This window comes from Bufo bufo, chromosome 3, assembly GCF_905171765.1.
Source record: "Bufo bufo chromosome 3, aBufBuf1.1, whole genome shotgun sequence".
Classification (NCBI taxonomy): domain Eukaryota; kingdom Metazoa; phylum Chordata; class Amphibia; order Anura; family Bufonidae; genus Bufo; species Bufo bufo.
In genome coordinates this window covers 548,687,477-548,709,065 of record NC_053391.1, presented here as the reverse complement: position 1 = coordinate 548,709,065, position 21,589 = coordinate 548,687,477, and the positions used below count along the sequence as shown (strand labels likewise).

Here is a 21,589-nt window from a genome sequence, read left to right as displayed (position 1 = left end):
ATTCACATTAATGTGACTTGGCTGCAATACCACGCACAGCCACTATACATTGTACGGCACTGTGCTTAGTATGCCTTGGCCTCTTTAACCACTTCCAGACCGGGCCATTATACCCCTTCCTGACCAGGCCTAATTTAGAAAATTTGACATGTCTCACTTTATGTGGTAATAACTTTGGAACGCTTTTACTCATCCAAGCCATTCTGAGATTGTTTTCTCATGACACATTGTACTTAATGTTAAATGGTAAGTTTGAGTCAATAGGTTTCACTTTTATTTATAATTTTTTTTTTAAATCTCTGCTTTTAAGACAGATAGTGATGCTTCATAAAATATTTATTAATTAACATTCCCCATATGTCTACTTTATGATGGCATCATTTTGGTAATGTAATTTAGTTTTTTTAGGGCGTTAGAAGGTTTAAAATTTTAGAAGCGATTTTTGAAATTTTTAGGAAAATTTCTAAAGTCCACGTTTTTAAGGACCAGTTCAGTTCTGAAGTCACTTTGTGGGGCTTACATTATAGAATCAACCCATAAATGACCCCATTTTAGAAATGACACCCCTCAAACTATTCAAAACTGGTTTTAGAAATGTTGTTAACCCTTTAGGTATTCCATAAGAATTAAAGCAAAATAGAGGTGAAATTTCAAAATTTCACTTTTTTTGCAGATTTACAATTTTTATCAAAATTTTCCTGGAACAAATCAAGGGTTAACAACAAAACAAACCTCAATATTTATTACCTTGAATCTGAAGTTTGCAGAAACACCCCATATGTGGTCGTATACCGCTGTTTGGGCACAGAAGGTGAGGAGAGCCATATGGTGTCACGCCTTGCCCTGTGAATGTGCGGAGGTCTGTCAGACTGGCTGCACATGTCTGACTTCTCTGTTTGTTTTGGGTTTGAGCTGGATCAACCTTCCCTCAGGTGTACTGGGTTTCATTGTTAGGCTGCATTCACACGTCCGTGGTGTGTTGCGGACCCGCAAATTGCGGGTCCGCAACACACCAGCCCGGCACCCCCCATAGAAATGCCTATTCTTGTCCGCAAGCTGCGGACAAGAATAGGACATGCTCTATCTTTTTGCGGAGCTGCGGACCCAAAATCGGGGCCGCGCTCCACAATTGTGGCTGCAGACAGCACACTGTGTGCTGTCCGCACCCATTCCGTCCCCATAGAGAATGAATGGGTCCGCACCCATTCCGCAAAATTGCGGAAAGGATGCGGACCCATTTTGCGGACGTGTGAATGGAGCCTTAGTGAGGCCATTTATCCCTCCTTCCCCCAGTGGCCTGTGCGGGTTATAGTTCTTTCCTGGGAGCTCTTGATGTGTGGTGGATTGTCTGCTCCAGCTCTGCTCAAGATAAGTCCTCTTCGCCATTTCCCTTTGTGTGTTTTATCTAGGCCTCTAGGGAGACGCTTGCTTCCTCCTGGTTTGAAGAAGCAGGTTGCCTCTTCCCTTTTCCCTGCTGCTTAGGGTTTGCCCAGGGTGTTTAGGTTTAGGCACGAGGGCATGTGCATTTCCACCATAAGGGTATGCACATGGGCACAGCAGTTTAGGGAAATCTTTTAGGGATCGCTATGAGGTGACCCTTTTCTCCCTAGCTTTTGGGCCTAGTTATTTGTTCTGTTTGCTTTCCTGTGTTTTGGTTATTTCCCCGCTTACCTACCTATCCTGACATATGGTTTTTGGAGGGCAGACTTTGCTGGAATGGTCTTTGGGCACCATGCTGCATTTAAGGAGACCGTGAGGTAACCCCACAGTGAAAACCCCCAAAAAGCGACCACATTTTGTAAACTACACCACACAAGGATGTTTTATAGAATTTTTAATACTTGGGTGTGAAAATGACAAAATTACGGTACATTTTTTTTCTTTTTTTACAAGAAAATGGTGCTTTAGGCCCAAACTTTCTTTTTCACAAAAGATAACAGAAGAGTATGCCCCACAATTTGCTACCCACTTTCTCCTGAATACAGTAACACCCCAATTGTGGTCGTAAACTGTTATTTGGGGATACACCAGGGCTCAGAAGTGAAGAAGCGGCATTTGGATTTTCTGACATGGAATTTTCTGTCATGGTTTTAAAGAGCGATAACTTTTTTATTTTTTGTTGAATGAGCTGCGCGAGGGCTTATTTTGTGCAAGACAAGCTGTGGTTTTTATTGCCACTTGTTTGGGTACATTTGGCTTTCTGGTTTCTTTTTATAAAATTTTTTGGGAGGTGAAGACACAAACAAAGCTGTTTGGTGTCAATTTTTTATACCGTTGAGGCCTCATGCACACGACCGTTGTTGTGTTCCGTTCCGCAAAATGGGGTTCCGTTGTTCCGTGATCCGCTTCAGTGTGTCTTCCTTTATTTTTGGAGGACCACCAGACATAAAGGAACGTAAAAAAAAGTCTAAGACAGGTTTGCCATGGAAATGATAGGAATAAAACGGACGCGGATGACAATCTTGTGTACCTCCGGTTTTTTTTAGCGGTCCCATTGACTTGAATGGGCCCGCAAACAGTTTTCCGCGGACAAGAATAGGACAGGTTATATTTTTTTGACAGACGAACCACGGATAACGGACGCGGATGGCAAACTGTGCACTATCCGCATTTTCAACGGCTCCATAGAAATGAATGGGTTCGCATCTGAAACGCTAAAATCGGCGGAACGGACGCGGAGACAAACAACGGTCGAGTGCATGAGGCCTTACTTGATGGGATAGATCATGTGATATTTTTATAGCTACGGTCATTATGGACACAACAATACCAAATATGTCTATTTTTTATTTTTACATTTTACACAAAAACCATTTAAAAAAAAAAGATGTTTTTTGTGTTGCCATTTTCTTAGAGCCATATTTTTTTCATTTTTCTGGCTATAGTCTTGTGTGCGAGCTTGTTTTTTGCGGGACGAGGTGACGTTTTTATTGCTACCATTTACATACCACTTTTTGATTGATATGTTTATTGTGAGGGGACAAAAAAAATTTTTTAGAGAGCCAATTGTTATGGACGCGGCAATACCAAATGTCTATTAAAAAAAAAAAAAAAAATTTACGATTTACAAAATAAGAGCATTTAAAAAAAAAAAAAAAAAAAAAACATGTTTTTGTGTTGCAATTTTCTTAGAGCCAGATTTTTATTTATTTTTCTGGCTATGGTCTTGTGTGGGGGCTAATTTTTTGAGGGATGAGGTGACGTTTTTATTGCTACCATTTTGGGGTACATATGACTTTTTGATTGATTAACATTAAGTTTTTGGGGAGGTGAGCTAACTAAATAAATCAGTTTTTTTATTTAAATTATTTATTTATTTTTTACGGCGTTCACCTGATGGGGTATATCATATGATTATTATAGAGCGGGTTCCTGCAAAAAAGACAAGCGGGCACGGAGAGTAACAAGCAGTAAGCACGGCCACTCCACACGGGGACATACCGGCACTATAGGACTGGTAAAGTACCTTTATGACATAACAGAAAATTGTGCATGCATATACAGAAATATAGAGGTTGACTTAGACGGTAAAATGAAATGCCATACTGACACTTAATGAAAGGCTTTCTGCAGGAACGCATTTTTAAACACCTATATCACTAAACGCTTATATAGAAGTGTGTTCTCTGAAAAATTTATCAAGACTATGAGCCTACTTTAACAATTTTAAGCTGTCACCATCGCCATGTTCACTAAAGTACCTTATTTCCAGCAGTCTTCTTACTTTATTTCGTTTTGCCAGGGCTGTGGGAGGTTATTTGAGGATCAGGAGGAGTTCTTGGGATTCAAATTAAGGCGGGCTGGGCACTGCAGGGGGGCGTCACTGGGCACCGGAGAGGGAAAAAAACGCCCCTCTGGGCACCTTGGAGCTTCATTAGCATATCATAAAAAGGGCTTTTTTTTATCAAAAAGGACAAAAACAAAATAAAGTAAGAAGACCACTGCTGGAAATAAGGTAATTTAGTGAACATGGCGATGGTGACCGCTTAAAATGGTAAAAGCAGGTGACAGATTCCCTTTAAGATGTATTGTTGAATTCCACATCACTCTCTCAAGCTGAACTAAATGATAACTTATGTTTGCAAAAAGTAGCCCTACTTCCAGGCTGGTAAATATCAACAGAATTTACAGACAATACAGGTTACAATCCCTACATATTGTAGTGCATGATTTTTATTGTACATTTTGTTTATTTTATGTATATATTTTATGGGAACATTCCAAGAAGTGTCAATAGAGTAAGGTGGATGATTGATACAGATATACCAATCAATACCTACCTATTACACCGTTTTTTTTTTTGTACATTCATTGTTTCCTTATAAATTCTTAATTATCTAAAAAAAATAAAAATAAATGTTGTGTTCCAAACTATTGAGACGTGTCCACATATATCACCACGCAAAAAAAATAAAAAATTTAGTCCGCTACTGGACAAAAAACATTTGTCCTATACTAAATCCAGTGTGTGGATTACAAATCCGAAGTCAGAATTGTTGTAACACATCATAAAATTTTGCTATGCATAAGTATGCCTAAATGAATTAAGCACTTGGAAATCATTTACTCCAACAATTACCTGATCTATATCAAAGTTTGCGTAGTAAACAGTGTATGAAAAAGTAGTGGAATATCAAAATTTCAAAAAGTCTCGTATTTCAGTTTAAAAGTCTTACTTGAGCAAGGCCCAGTACTGTTAAAAGTGCTTCAGACATCTGCTTTTGCGTTTGTGAACGGTCATATTTTCCCGTTGCAAAAACCAGCAGTAGTCCCCCATCGTGTTGGGATTCCAGCGGCCTTGATACCTGTTCTCCATTGTAGAAATATCTTTATGCTCTCCATGTTCGTCACTTACGTGTCCCAAATTGGGTGGGAAAAAGTCAAGATGGGAATGTAAGAAATGCACTGTCAATGACATTCAGCAGCCAAGTTGTTCATATGCTGTAAGCATGTTGTCTACTAATTCAGCATAGTTTGCAGCTCATCTGTTCCCAAGGAAGTTCTGCACTACTAGCACAAATGCATCCCAAGCTGCAAGTTCCCAGAGGGTTGAGTTTTGTTCTGAATGTGTCATCATGCAATAGTTTGTTGATTTGGGGGCCAATAAAAACTCCGGCCTTTATTTTAGCATCAGTTTTCAGTGTGCTAAACTTCTCCTTCAAATACTGGAAACCATTTCCATCACGATCAAGTGCAATTACAAAAATTTTCATTAAACCAAGTTTAATCTGAAGTGGTGAAAGATAAACTTGAAGAGGATCGACCAGTGATTTGTGTTGTACATTTTACTGACCAACTGTGTGATCGACTCTGAGAGGCCACTGTGTCATTTTGTAATGATTGTTGTCATCACGACTGTTAGATAGGCACAAGAAACCATATGCTTTGTGTACCCTAACTGTAGGCCAAGCAGCAGTGCTACCACTTTCAGGTCAGCACAAATTTTCCATTTACGATCTGAGTATTTGATCATTTTCAAAATTAACTTTACAGAAACATAGGTCTCGTTCATTCCAACCGCATGAGCCAATGGAACAGATGGTTTTTCGTTACCATTGTGCAACAAGACAGCTTTCAAACTTGTTTCGCTAGAGTCTATGAATAGCCTCCATTCATCGGGAACATGTGTACCATCTAACTCCATCATAAGACCATTTACATCAGTACTGAATCAGACATCGCTTTCCATTGCATAGTATGCAACTAACTTGGTGTGTCGATGATGAAAGTGTGAAGTTGTGGTGCCTCATAGCAAATTCCATTCCTGAAGTCTAGAAGCTAGCAGTTCTGACTTTTCTTTAGATAATGACAGATCTCTTACCAGATCATCTAAAACTGATTGGCTCAGCAAGTGCGGCTGACCCTCCAGTTGTTCTGGATCAGGAAATACATTGTGACAATCAACATCTTCTTCATCAGGATCAGAACCGTCTGTTCAAATTGCCGTTCCTGCTGTGGGAGGGGCAGGCACTGGATTCTCTACATGGTGTGGTACTGGTTTAAGAGCAGACTCAGTCAGGATACACAATTTGTGACTTTTTTTCTCTTTAAATATCTGGCGATTTTAGTCATGCAAAAGTAACAGTCTGGTGATTTTTCTGCCCTCTCCAAACCATAAGCACTGCAAAAGCCATTCCTTTCCTTTTACCATTCAACCACTGCGTTAGCCCAGAGTAACACACAGTGCAACACGCATGAGGTGCCCAGCTTTTATCGTGATCTCCAATTTTACAGTCAAAGTAATACTTCTAAGCAAGACACTCGCTTTGTCAGATTCTTGAGCTGATCATAAGTAGTGTATTTGCCACATATGTAGCAGAAATTGTCTGGATCGTTAACATATTTGCGTTTATCCATCTTAAGTTTCAAAACTGAAAGCACTATAACAGATCACTTTATCAAAATCTGTCCAGCTTGCCTTATATACTTACTGACATCAGCCTGAGTGTGTCCGGACAGGTCTGGACATGTCCACTGGAATATTTCCAATATAATGCATTAATATTATAACTGAATAGGCTTTGCACGTATAACTTAAAATCTAGACGTGTAAGGCAAATTCCGAGTTCATATTTGGAATCTGCACGCTCATTTTAATATAAATCACGTTTTTCTCTCAGTAGCAAAGTCATTGTTGCGCAGTGTCAGAAGATAGCATGCCCCCCAAACTATTCTATTGTATATTTGATATTTCTTTTCCTTTATGACATTGGGTGAGTCGTGGGGAGTGCACCAACTGATCCGGAGGTATATTGGTGAAGCCACTACTTTATTCATTTTTATATCATGCTCCAAAAACAGTGTGAACAACTTTTTGGTTTACGTTTTCTAGGTCTAATGCTTCTTCAAGAGGAAAAAACATATAATCTGTACTAAATGGAAAATATATGTGCTTTTAGACCCAAAATGAAGTACAATGAGATAAAGAGAAGATCAAATTATAAAAGCATAACGTGTGTGCTTTACTTGAGCGGAGGTTATGCTTGCTGTACAACATACAGCACGCTGAATACCAGATAATTACATTCCATTAGCATTCACAAATTGAACAAAGCTGTACTGTTATTCTGTTTTTGCCACTTGAACTATAAAATGCAAATTGCATATAAAGCATACAAAAGAAAAAAAAAAGTACATTTATGCTGTAAACTAATTTCATACCTCACCCAAAAGCAGTGCAATAAAGAAGATGAAACATAAAACACCAATACATGTTTAGAAACAGCCTCTTGAACCAGTGTGGCTAAACTGAAATCATAGAGCTAAGCCCTAACAAACAGAGCTGGTTGTACACTCTGTGGCAAGCGATGGTCTATTCTCACTATCTGACAGCCCCCTCGCCGATCAGCTGTTCTGGAGTAGCTCTAGCGCTGGAACTATACAGCTCTGTCTTCTGTGCAGTGGACTGAGCTGGTTAGAGTAGTGCTGCTCCCATTTACTTTAATTGCAGCAGGACTGCTGTAACCAGCCAGGTTCACTACCCAGCACCAGAGCTACTGCAGCACTGATGATCAACGGGATTACGGACTGTCAGATAGTGAGGGCCTATCCTGAAGATGGGTCATCTCACGAACGTGTTTTCTTTCCGTGTCCTTTTGTGGACCGTATGCAGAACCAATCACTTCAATGGGTCCGCAAAAAAAAAAAAAAAAAAAAAAAAATTAGTTACTCCGTGTGCATTCTGTTTCCGTATGTCCGTATTTCCGTTCCGCAAAAAAATAGAACATGTCCTATTATTGTCCGCATTACGGACAAGGATAGTACTATTCTATGAAGGGCCAGCTGTTCCGTCCCGCAAAATACGGAATGCACACGGGTGTCATCTGTATTTTTTCGGATACATTTTTTGCGGACCGCAAAATACACACAATCGTGTGCACGAGCCTTAAAAGTGTTGATGAAATGGAGACATATCAAAAGTTTTCCTGAGTGGGAGTCCAAATGGGGTGGAACTAGGGAAAATGGGTTTCATTTTTATGGCGTTCCTTATGGTTAAAAAAAAAAAGCCAATTTTGATTTTTTTTTTTCCCCCCATTATGATGTTCACCGTATTAGACAAAAAAAATAAAAAAAAATAATATATAGCCGATATTCACAATAAAAATTTTGCGATTACAATATTCACGATCAACTACTCAGGAGGAAGAGGGCATGTTTAAGTCTGGAGAAAGCCGATTGGTTGGGGTGAGGCTGCGCGTTCCCGAGATGAGCCAAATTAATTCTGGGTAGTTAGGAAAGGAGGTCTTAGCCTCAGGGTAAGGGCATCGGCAGCCATCTTGAGAAGATAGTCAGAAAGAAGTCTTGTGAGGAGCAGTTGCTATGGATGAAATCTTATTAAACAACTGGTATGTGAACACAATAATGAGTGATTATGGATTATCACCACAGCAGCAACAACATATATGAAAATAGAATTTTAAGTGAAAATATGACACTTATCCTTTAACTTTATTTTACACTAAAGAGCCTTTTACACGGGGCGAGAATTGAAAAGATCATCGCTAACAAGCGTTCATAGGAATGCTCGTTAGCGAAGATCTGGAGTTGTAAATGCAACGCTGATTACCCGATGAATGAGCGGGTTTTCTTTACGTCATTTTTATTTATTTTTTCCACTGATCATCTCAGGAAAAATTGTAGTATGTTCTATATTGTGCATTTTACACACAGCCCTGGCACCAAAGAAGTGAATGGGGCTTCAGTAAAAAACTAAAAGGCATCCGGACGCAATGTTTTTCACTGATGTTTGCTAGGAGATGTAGATTCTTATTCTTCATTTTGTTTTCACATCAGTTTTAGGGCTCATGCACATAAACGTATTTTCTTTTTGCTTCCGTTCTGTTTTTATTTTTGCGGACCGTATGCGGAACCATTCACTTCAATGGGGCTGTAGAAAATACAGAAGTTACTCAGTGTGCATTCCGTTTCAGTTTGTCAGCATGGCCGTTCCGCAAAAAAGTAGTGCATGTCCTATTATTGTCCGCAAATCATGGTCAGAGACCCCATTCAAGTCAATTGGTCCGCAAAAAAATACGGAACGCACACGGAACACATCCGTATGTCATCCGTATTTTGCGGATCCATACTGTAGAAATGCTATGCCCAGCCCATATTGCTCATGTGTTTGGTGATTAATAAGTTACTGTTTCTGTATACGATCCGCAAAAAAAAAAAAAACGGATCAAATACGGAAACCATATGGATATGTTTTGTGCAATAACTGAACGGAAGAGGACTTAAATCAGAGGGAAAAAAAACTCAGATACGGAACAACGGATCAGTGAAAAACGGACCGTAAAACAAGGGTCGTGTGCATGAGCCCTTATCTTGAACAGATCCTGATACAATTCATATTGCTCGAGTGAAAAAGAGGCCTAACTTTTTTCTTTTTCGCTCACAAAGAATTATCAGGGCTTGTTTTTTGCAGAACAAGCCATGCGTTCTAATAGAACTATTTGATATCTAATAAAATGCACTGGAAAGCTGAAAGAAAAAATATTTCAGTTGGAATTATAAAATAAAAACACAATTCCGACATGGTTTTAAGGTTTTGCATTTACAGGGTTCACTAAGCAGTAAAAATGACACATTACCTTTATTCAGTGGGTGAGTACGATTAAAATAGAGTCCTGATCAAAAGTTTAAGACCACTTGAAAAATGGCAAAAAAAATAAATCATATTTTACATTGTTGGATCTTAACAAGGTTCCAAGTAGAGCGGAAAACATGCAACAAGAAGAAATGAGAGCGAGACAAAACATTTTTTGAGCATTCAATTAATTGAAAATAACGATTAAACTGACACAGGCTGTTTAGGACCACATGCCTTTAAAAGGCCAAATCTGTGCAAAGATGTGCATTCATTGTCATTTTCTGTCAGGTAGTCACACGTTGTGATGGCAAAGGCAAAAAAAACTCTCCCTTTTTGAACGTGGTCGGGTTGTTGAACTGCATTAGCAGGGTCTCTCACAGCTAGTCATCGCTGCTGAGGTGGGACGCAGTAAGACAGTCATTTGGAATTTCTTAAAATTATCCTGATGGTTATGGAACAAAAAAGTCAAGTGGAAGACCCAAAAAAATTTCACCAGCACTTAGCCAGAGGATCCAATTTGCTGTCCGTTAAGACACTGGACGATCCTCGACCCAAATTAAGGCCCTTACTGGTGCTGACTGCAGCCCCATAACCATCAGACGGCATCTGAGACAGAAGGTCTTCAAAAACAAAAAACGTCTTCAAAGACCTCGTCTCCTTGAAGGCCACAGAACTGCTCGTTTGGACTTTGCAAGAGAGCACCAAACATGGGACATTCAAAAGGTGGAAGAAAGTTTTAGTCTCTGATGAGAATTTTTTTTACCTTGATGGTCCTGATGGTTTTCAACGTTACTGGCATGACAAGCAGATCCCACCTGAGATGTTTTCTACGCGCCACAGTGGAGGGGGCGCCATAATGGTCTGGGGTGCTTTTTCCTTCAGTGGAACAATGGAGCTTCAGAAAGTGCAGGGGCGTCAAACGGCCGCTGGCTATGTCCAGATGTTGCAGAGAGTATTCCTCATGACTGAGGACCCTCGTCTGTGTGGTAACGATTGGGTTTTTCAACAGGACAACGCTACAGTACACAATGCCCGCAGGACAAGGGACTTCTTCCAGAAGAATAACTTCACTCTTTTGGCCCATCCTGCGTGTTCCCCTGATCTAAATCCAAATGAGAACCTTTGGGGATGGATGGCAAGGGAAGTTTACAAAAATGGACAACAGTTCCAGACAGTAGATGGCCTTCGTGCGGCCGTCTTCACCACTTGGAGAAATGTTCCCACTCACCTCATGGAAACGCTTGCATCAAGCATGCCGAAACGAATTTTGGAAGTGATAAACAATAATGGCAGAGCTACTCATTACATGTTTGGAAGTTCAATTTCTGTTTTGGGGGGGTTAGTTTATAAATGACCCCATAAGCATCTAGAATGAAAACTGCCTCCATCTTAATAGAAAAGTCACCCTATGGCCCCTTTCACACGGGCGAGTATTGGACGCATTGCACCCGCACTGACTACCGACCCATTCATTTCTATGGGGCTGTTCACATGAGCGGTGATTTTCACGCATCACTTGTGCGTTGCGTGAAAATCGCAGCATGCTCTATATTCTGCGTTTTTCACGCAACGCATGCCCATAGAAATGAATGGAGTTGCGTGAAAATCGCAAGCAGCCGCAAGCAAGTTGCTAGGTGACGATCGGGATGGGGACCCGATCATTATTATTTTCCCTTATAACATGGTTATAAGGGAAAATAATAGCATTCTGAATACAGAATGCATAGTAAAATAGGGCTGGAGGGGTTAAAAAAAAAAAAATTACATATTTTTTTAACTCACCTTAATCCACTTGCTGGCGCTGCCGGCATCTCGTCTGTCTCCTTCTTTGCTGAACAGGACCTGTGGTGAGCATTCATTCCAGGACCTGTGGTGACGTCACGCCGGTCATCACATGATCCATAACCATGTTATAAGGGAAAATAATACAATCTACAGAACACCGATCCCAAGCCCGAACTTCTGTGAAGAAGTTCGGGTTTGGGTACCAAACTTGCGCGATTTTTCTCACGCGAGTGCAAAACGCATTACAATGTTTTGCACTCGCGCGGAAAAATCGCAGGTGTTCCCGTAACGCACCCGCACATTTTCCTGCAACGCCCGTCTGAAAGAGGCCTATGGGTCACGTCATCCATCTTACTCTCCCCTCCCTTCATCTCTACTTAGGACAAGTATACAAACCCTTCATGCACACGTTATGCTCCAAATAACTTTTCAGATGCTGTATCTTTCCATTACTAATCTCTCACCTAGCGTGGAGGATGTTTTGAATTACAAGTGGTATATTGTCTTTTTAGGTCATGTTCCCCTTTCCTTTTTTTCATTTCTTTTGTTCAATTGACTGTGTACCCTTTTGTGAGCGGTATGTATCAACCAAACTCCCCCATATGGTTTCTCTTTGTTGCCAAGGTAATATCTTAATCTTTCAATTTATTAAATGTCATGATTTAAAAAAAATAAAATTAAATATTCAGAACTGGCATCCCACCGTCTCAAAATATGGAATAAAAAAAATTATGTTTACCCTAATAAGGTAACAATGAAAAGAAGTTGCTCTGCAAAACACTAGCAATTGACCCTTTACGTACTAGCATGTCATGGTGGCAAGTGACGTCATGATGATTGAGCGGGCACAGAAGTTGTGCCCGCCCGATCAATGCAGGAGCCGGCTAGGACTAACAGCTGGGCCCCTGCTGTATCCTCCAGTATGGTTGTAAACGCTGGTGGATTAACCCCTTATATGCCGCAATCAACACTGACCAGCATATACGAAGACTGCAGGGGGGGCTCCCTCTGCTACTCCATCAGCCCCTAACGCTGTGGTGACAGGTGGCCAATGGCTGCCATGGCGACCCCAGGCCTCGAAAAGGAGACACACAAACATGATTTCATTTTTGTCCAAAATGCTTAACTTGTTAAACCAAAACATAATTGGTATAGTCATGTTCGTAACAACCTGCTTTCAAAATAACAAAGGATCTGTCCTGTGAAGTGAACATAGTAAAAAAACAAAAAATAACAATGGTGCCAGAACAGCCATTTTTTAGTTACCTTGCCTCACAAAAAGTGTAATATCAAGCGATATCATATGTACCCCAAAATAGTACAAACTTTAGAGTGCATCTGGAGATTAATTAAAACGTAACTTTGGCTTTTTGCCTCCGTCTCTGTTCTTACCAATCTGTGTATACATCAAAACCCCTATTATTTATTTTTTATAGCGATTTAGTAAAAGTTACGTTTTAATTAATCTCCAGATCCTCTCTAAAGTTTGTGCTATATGGTTTAGAGGAAATATTGTTGTTCACCAATACCTTTGTGTATCAGCCTTTATAAAAACACCCCATAATAGTACCAATAAAACTTTCACCTTATCCCATAGTTTCTAAATTAGGGTCATTTTTTGGGAGTTTCTACTGTAGGGGTGCATCAGTGGGTCTTCAAATGCGACATGGCAACTTAAAATTATCCCAGCAAAATCTTCCCACCAAAATCCATATGTTGCTTTCCCTTCTGCACCCTGCCATGTGCCCATACAGAAGTTTATGAACACATATGGAGTATTTTGTAAACTGCATAATCAGGGTAATAAATATTGAGTTTTGTTTTGCTGCCTTGCAGGAAAAAAAAAATTGATAAAAATGGAAAATCTGCAAAAAGAAGTGAAATTTTGAAATTTCTTGTCTATTTTCCTTTAATACTTATGGAACACCTAAAAGGTAACAAAATTTGTAAAATCATATTTGAATAACTTGAAGGGTGTAGTTTCTAAAATAGGGTAATTTATTATTATGTAAGCCCCATAAAGTGACCTCATAACTGAATTGGTTCTTTAAAAAACGGGTTTTAGAAATTCTCTTAATGTTAAAACTTGCATGTAAAATTGTACTCCATCTAACATTATAAAAAAAAAATAAAAAATATTGAATTTACAAAGATATGCCAACATAAAGTAGACATATGGAAAATGTAAAGTAATAACTATTTTTTTGAGGTATCACTGTCTTAAAAGCAGAGAAATTGAAATTTTGAAAATTGCGAGTTTTTCAAAATTTTGGGATTTTTTTTTATAAATAAAAGTTGAAATATATCGACTCAAATTTACCACTGTTACGAAGTACAACGTGTCACGAGGAAACAATCTCAGAATGGCTTGGATAATTAAAAGCGTCCCGTTATAACCACATAAAGTGACACGTCAGATTTCCAAAATTTGGTCTGGTCCTTAAGGTGAAAAATGGCTGTCCCCTGCCATCGGAAGAAAAATAAATAAATGTTATGGGTCTACATTATATGAACCCCAAAATGGTGCCATTAAAAAAAAAAAATACAGCTCATCCCACAAACAAGCCCTCATACTGTGTCAATCTATCAATATCCATACAGCAGGGGTCCGACATCTCACACCCCCGCCAATCAGCTGCTACCATGTATCTCTGGCACTGAAGCTACTCAGCTCTGTCCACTGTCTATCCCAGCGCTGATGCCACTCCCTACACAATGGACAGACCTGTAGAGCTAAAAGTTCACAGCTGATCAGTGCAGGTGCCAGGAGTCAGACCCCCCACTGAACTGATATTGATGGATTTTCCTGAGAATAGGTCATCAATATCAAAATCCTAGAAAACTCCTTTAAAGTCACAGCTTGTTAGTTATCCAGAATGTGTCTTAGAATAGTCATCCCTCCCTCACCTGAGGCTGAGCTAATCTTAACATTCCTTCTTGCTGTTCAGTAAGAACATTATTCTGGCTTTTGTTGTGTCAGATACCCACACAAGCCATATGTCCTGTATTCTCAGCATGCCTTGTATTCCCAGAAGCTATCATTTGTGGATAACACAAGGTGTGGCATTGAAATCTACCATAAATGCCTCACAGATGTGATTACTGAAAGTACAAGGAAGTAACTAGCGGAACTACAATGTCGGACTACTTGTATGAGAACATGCTAATGACTAGGGTTCTCATACAGGTGGTCACACCTAGGGGTGGGCGATATGGCCCAAAATCTATATTGCGATATAATTTTAAGCATGTGCGATATGCAATAGATTCTATATTTCGGGGGGGGGGGGGTTTAAACTTTTTTTTTCTTTTTATTTAATAACTGTTAACCTCCTTAGGGGCTAGAACCCTTGTCCTATTCACCCTTATAGAGCTCTATTAGGGTGAATAGGACTTCACACTCTCCCTGCTGCCCTGTGCATAGTGCACACAGCAGCAGGGAGATTACCATGGCAGCCAGGGCTTCAGTAGTGTCCTGGCTGTCATGGTAACCGATCGGAGCCCAGCGATTACACTGCTGGGACTCCGATCAGATACTACCACCCTGGGGCCACTGCCACCAATGAGTTAATCATGTGGAGGGGGGCGCAATTAATATAATACTTCGAAGAGGAGGAGTAGAAGGGAGGGGCTGTGGCCACTGCGCCACCAATGAATATAGTTAATATGCCCAAATACAAACGTAGCCTGCATGTGCCAGCCATATCCCATACCTGGCCTCTATTACTGCGCGGTGATCCGCCGCAATTAACCCCTCGGGACCTGAGGGGTTAATTGCGGCAAATCACGGTGCGCAGTAATAGAGGCCAGGTATGGGATATGGCCGGCATATGCAGGCTACGTTTGTATTCAGTCCCTCCCCTCCTCCTCTCATTGGTGGCACAGTGGCCACAGTCCCTCCCCTCCTCCTCCTAGTCTGTTCTTATTGGTGGTCAGCGGCAGCCGCACACAGTGGGGAGGGAGGGACTCCCTCCTTCTCCACTGTGCCGACTCTGGAGAACATGGTGAGTGCCGAGAGCGGCGCATGCCATGTTCTACTGCGACCTGGCAATATAAACGAAATCTCTATCGTTGGCCAGATTGATATAGTTTATATCGCATATCGTCTATATCGCCCACCCCTAGTGACACCCTCAAAATATGAACGATAATATATGTTACAAAGATCTAAAAAAAAATATATATATATATATATATATATATATATATATATATATATATAAAATCTACAAGTTACATTAAAGAGGATCTGCCAGCACAAAATGCAATGCAATCTGAAAGCACAGTGCTACACGAGTAGATTGATATACTAGAGTCACTAAAACCTGTAATGTATACATTTATATCTTTGCTTTTTTCACCTCCTGTGAAGAGCTATCGGTACAGGAGGGGGGTGTTACTGATTGATGGCACTGTATGTATAACTCCTTGCTCCTGTACCAATAGCTGCTCACAGAAGGTGAAAAAATAAAAATAAATAAATGCATAAAAATTACAGGTTTTACTGAATCTTTCCCCACAAAACTATATAAATCAATCTGCTCGGCTTCTGCTGCTCTGTAACATGATGCTTTCAGATTGCATTGCATTTTGTGGTGACAGGTCCTAATTAAACACGCCTACCCACTAAATTTCTAAAATGCCAGAAACTCATGTGAACCGGCATAAGCATTCAGAGCGTGTACAAGAGTACCTTTGGGTACACCCACAGGTTCCAGGTTTATGAAGGGAAGGGCACCCATACTGAACGCCACACCATGCCCAACTCTATGGGGATTACTTCTACACCAGTATAACGCTGTTTAAGTCTCTAAATTCCAGAGGCACTGTAGCCTGCAGTAGACTGGCACGGTACGCAAAAATCAGAGAAGCCTTCCTAGATCCACACTTGGGCAACCACTCAGAAAGGATGACAGCAGGGCTCGACTCAAGAAGAACATATTGGTGGTTAGGTACAAGGACAAAAGGAGTGTCCTTGTATTGACCATCATTCATGGGGACACCAGCTCCCCTGCCTGATGTACAACTACCCCAAACCAAGACTGCATCCTGGAATTCAAAACATACATGGGAGGGGTTGATCTTTCAGATCAAGTTCTGAAGCCGTACAGTGCCATGTGGAAAACGAAGCTGTGGAACAAAAAGCTAGCCGTGCACATTGTACAGATGGCACTTTATAATGCTTACATGTTATTTCAATCTGCAGGCCAAGCGGCAACATTCAGTTTCAAGGGGTGGTGATCAAGGCCTTAATTTTTCAAAACCAGGAAGGCGAGGGCCTAGTCCATCTGAAAGTTATGGTTCCCATGTTGTACTAGGGCATCATTTCCCTGGTGAGGTCCCTAAAACAGCAAGGAAGGGATGGATCCAAAAAATGATGCAGAGGGTGTTCCAAAAGGGGGATACAAAAGAACACCATTTATCACTGTGAAACCTGCCCTGAAAAACCTGGCCTGTGCAGAAAGGATTGCTTCAAAAGCGAACCACTCATCCATGGATTAATAATTGTATTCTTTGTGTCCCCTGTAATTTTACCACTTAATTATACTATAATATACACTGCACAGGTTACATATTCACGTTTCTCCATCCACTACACACTAATATTTGGAAAACACCCGCAGGCCAAAATGTTCACTCCAAAAGTTGATAAAGGGGTGTACTTTCCAAAATACAGTGCTCAAAAAAATAAAGGGAACACAAAAATAACACATCCTAGATCTGAATTAATTAAATATTCTTATGAAATACTTTGTTCTTTACATAGTTGAATGTGCTGACAACAAAATCACACAAAAATAAAAAAATGGAAATCAAATTTTTCAACCCATGGAGGTCTGGATTTGGAGTCACACTCAAAATTAAAGTGGAAAAACACACTACAGGCTGATCCAACTTTGATGTAATGTCCTTAAAACAAGTCAAAATGAGGCTCAGTAGTGTGTGTGGCCTCCACGTGCCTGTATGACCTCCCTGCAACGCCTGTGCATGCTCCTGATGAGGTGGCGGACGGTCTCCTGAGGGATCTCCTCCCAGACCTGGACTAAAGCATCTGCCAACTCCTGGACAGTCTGTGGTGCAATGTGACGTTGGTGGATAGAGCGAGACATGATGTCCCAGATGTGCTCAATTGGATTCAGGTCTGGGGAACGGGCGGGCCAGTCAATAGCATCAATGCCTTCGTCTTGCAGGAACTGCTGACACACTCCAGCCACATGAGGTCTAGCATTGTCTTGTATTAGGAGGAACCCAGGGCCAACAGCACCAGCATATGGTCTCACAAGTGGTCTGAGGATCTCATCTCGGTACCTAATGGCAGTCAGGCTACCTCTGGCGAGCACATGGAGGGCTGTGCGGCCCACCAAAGAAATGCCACCCCACACCATTAATGACCCAATGCCAAAATCGGTCATGCTGGAGGATGTTGCAGGCAGCAGAACGTTCTCCACGGCATCTCCAGACTCTGTAACGTCTGTCACATGTGCTCAGAGTGAACCTGCTTTCATCTGTAAAGAGCACAGGGCGCCAGTGGCGAATTTGCCGATCTTGGTGTTCTCTGGCAAATGCCAAATGTCCTGCACGGTGTTGGGCTGTAAGCACAACTCCCACCTGTGGATGTCGGGCCCTCATATCACCCTCATGGAGTCTGTTTCTGACCGTTTGAGCAGACACATGCACATTTGTGGCCTGCTGGAGGTCATTTTGCAGGGCTCTGGCAGTGCTCCTCCTGTTCCTCCTTGCACAAAGGCGGAGGTAGCGGTCCTGCTGCTGGGTTGTTGCCCTCCTACGGCCTCCTCCACGTCTCCTGATGTACTGGCCTGTCTCCTGGTAGCGCCTCCATGCTCTGGACACTACGCTGACAGACACAGCAAACCTTCTTGCCACAGCTCGCATTGATGTGCCATCCTGGATAAGCTGCACTACCTGAGCCACTTGTGTGGGTTGTAGACTCTGTCTCATGCTACCACTAGAGTGAAAGCACCGCCAGCATTCAAAAGTGACCAAAACATCAGCCAGGAAGCATAGGAACTGAGAAGTGGTCTGTTATCACCACCTGCAGAACCACTCCTTTATTGGGGGTGTCTTGCTAATTGCCTATAATTTCCACCTGTTGTCTATCCCATTTGCACAACAGCATGTGAAATTGATTGTCACTCAGTGTTGCTTCCTAAGTGGACAGTTTGATTTCACAGAAGTGTGATTGACTTGGAGTTACATTGTGTTGTTTAAGTGTTCCCTTTATTTTTTGGAGCAGTGTAGTTTAACTTTTGGGGGGTTTCCACTGTGAGGGTACCTCAGGGTATCTTCAAATGGTGCTGGAAAATCACTCCAACAAAATACGCCCTTTTAAAGCCAAATGGCACTCCTTACCTTTCTGGACCCTGAGGTGCATCCACACAGCAGTTTACAACCATATAATGGGCATTACCATATTCCGGAGAAAATGAGCAAGAAATTATCGGGTGCTTTTTCTCCTGTGATAATGAACAATCAGGGGCTAAAGCAACATTTTATTGTAAGAAAATATAATTTTATGCCAAGTATTCCCAAATTATTCCTAAGTATTTCTAAATTTCATGAAACACCTGTGGGGTCTAAGGGCTCACTACATCCCCTGAAAAATTTCTTAAAGGATGTAGTTTCCAAAATGGGGTAACTTCTTGGGGGAACTCTTTAGTATTTCATATCAGAAATTCTGCCATAGTCAGCCAATACTGTGTGATTTAGGGTACTTTCACATTAGCGGCAGGGGAGTCCGGCAGGCTGTCCGGCGGGTGAACAGCCTGTCGGATCTGTCCTGCCGCTAGTTCACGTGTGCCCCCGGACTGACGCTCTATCCCCATTGACTATAATGGGGGCTGCGGCGGAGTTCTGGCGGCAACACGGCAGCGCACGGCGAGAGGCAGTCGGACTAAAAGTACGGATCCGACAGGCTATTCAGCCGCTAGAATAGCCTGCCGGACTCCCCTGCCGCTGGTGCGAAACTAGCCTTACCAAATTAGGCTTCAAATATGCATGGCACGCTTTTACTTCAGAGCCCTGTGGTACATCCAGACAGCAGTTTAGGGCCACATGTGGGATATTTCTAAAATCAGGGAACACAGTATAATAAGCTGACTTTTCACAGTGGCACAAGTTGGGCGCAATATATTGGGTACTGAAATGGCATATCTGTTGTAATTTGGCAACTTTCATTTTTCACCATCCACTACACATTCATTTCTAGAAAACACCTGTGGAATTAAAATACTTACTACACTACTAAAATTTCTTGAGGGGTGTAGCTTCCAATATGGGGTAATTTTTTGTTAGTTTCCACTGTACCAGTACCTCTGGGTCTATTCAAATGAGACATAGTGCCTAAAAACCATTCCTGTGAAATCTGCCCTCCAAAAGCCATATGGCACTCCTTCCCTTCTGAGCTCTGTGGGGTGCACATACACCAGTTTACAAACACATATAGGGTATTGCCATATTCAAGAGAAAATGAGTAAAAAAAATTATGGGGTGCATTTTCTCCCATTACCCCTTGAGAAAAAAATTAATTAAAAAAATGGGGCTAAAGCAGAATGTTTAAAAATAAAATAATAATTAATATATATATATATATATATATATATAATTTTTTTTTCCATGGCCAAGTGTTTCTAAATGAAACGCCTCTCGGGTCAAAATGTTCAATATGGTGTGTCGGGAACATAAAAAATGGCTGTCTGAATGGGGTTAAATTGCATTTTAGAAATATCATGAGAATGTGGCCAAACTTCGTTTGCAAAATGTTCCATTCCGGCATCCACCACTAATAGACACAGTGTGTCTTTTTAGATATTTCATGAGAAAGCAGCCACACCTTTAGCAGGATCCAGACAGATAAGAGAAGATAGACTTACAATATGCAAGCGAAAGATGAAGTCGGTATGTTGCGATTACAATAAGGTTGTATACCAGGCGTCAGCAACCTTTGACACTACAGCTGTTGTAAAACTGCTGGCAGCTGTGGTTTGAAAACAGCTGCCGTTCTGGGAAGTTGATGACCCCGGTTTTATATGTTGTAAGCATTAAGTAATTCTAACCCCTTGGATACTATAGATTTTTCTTTTTGTGTTTTCATTTTTCTTCACTGTTTTCCTGCAACCATAACTTTTTTATTTTTGCGTTCACATAGCCTGATAAGGCGTAGTAGAATTAATCATCAGCATCCCCGATCACTGCGCAGGGTGGTGGTCTTATACCCAAAAAGTGTGTGCTTCTAGGTTTTTCACTATTTAGATACCGTGGTCACAATTAACCACAGCATCTAAAAGGCTTAAATGACTGCGACTGGCATTATTGTCGGTCGCAGATATTAGCCGCGGGCCTCTGCTATTTGAAACAGAGACCCGCCGGTTATGGCACCCGCTGCAAGTGCAAGTGGGCGCCATGTTTAAACAACCTCCCAGTGCTGTACATGTATGGCTCTGGGAGCCAAAGTGCTAAAGATTGTTCCCAATGTAACATTACCCCTTTATAAAGTCTTTGTAAGACCGCATGTTGAATATGAAATTCAATTTTGGACTCCACATGTTATGTGCTATGCTATATAGCAGAGTTTGAAAAGGTTATCCCCCGGCGGGCTGTGCAGACCAGTGATGGTCAGTTCTCAGTGTTCGCCAGCGAACACATGCGGGCTGCCATCTTTAGTAAGGTAGACTCACCCGTGCGGCGATGCACAGGTAAGCCCTTACCTGTGCCGGGAGCCGGTCTGAAATCAAATGCGGTCACCGGGAGCAGGAAGTTCCGAGAACAGCCCGATGAAGGCCCCCGGCAGCTGTTCTCAGAACTGCCTGCTCCCGGTGACCGCATTTGATTTCAGGCCAGCTCCCGGCAAAGGCACAGGTAAGGGCTTACCTGTGCATTGCCGGACGGGTGAGTCTACCTTACTAAAGATGGCAGCCTGCATGTGTTCGCTGGCGAACACTGCGAACTGACCATCACTGGTGCTGACATCAGATAAATGAGGAGGTGCATGCAGGCACTCCAGCGTGAGCTGCTTTTCTTCAGCATTAAAATTGGCCTTTAAAACTGGGTTAAAACACCTCAGAGGAGATCCAATTTAAATGTCGAAATACTAAGTACAAAGAGCTGGCACATAATGTATTTATTCCAAGAGCTTTACACGTGACCAGGAGACATTCATCATGTGTGGAGCAAAGGAGATTTAGAAATAAACCC

At 41.5% G+C, this 21,589-nt stretch overlaps 1 protein-coding gene across 1 annotated transcript in view; it reads right to left on the bottom strand.

Annotated features, from left to right (window-relative positions):
• Nucleotides 1-21,589, bottom strand: part of GTF2F2 (general transcription factor IIF subunit 2) — a 233,466-nt gene that overhangs the window by 180,553 nt on the left and 31,324 nt on the right. The window lies entirely within an intron of this gene.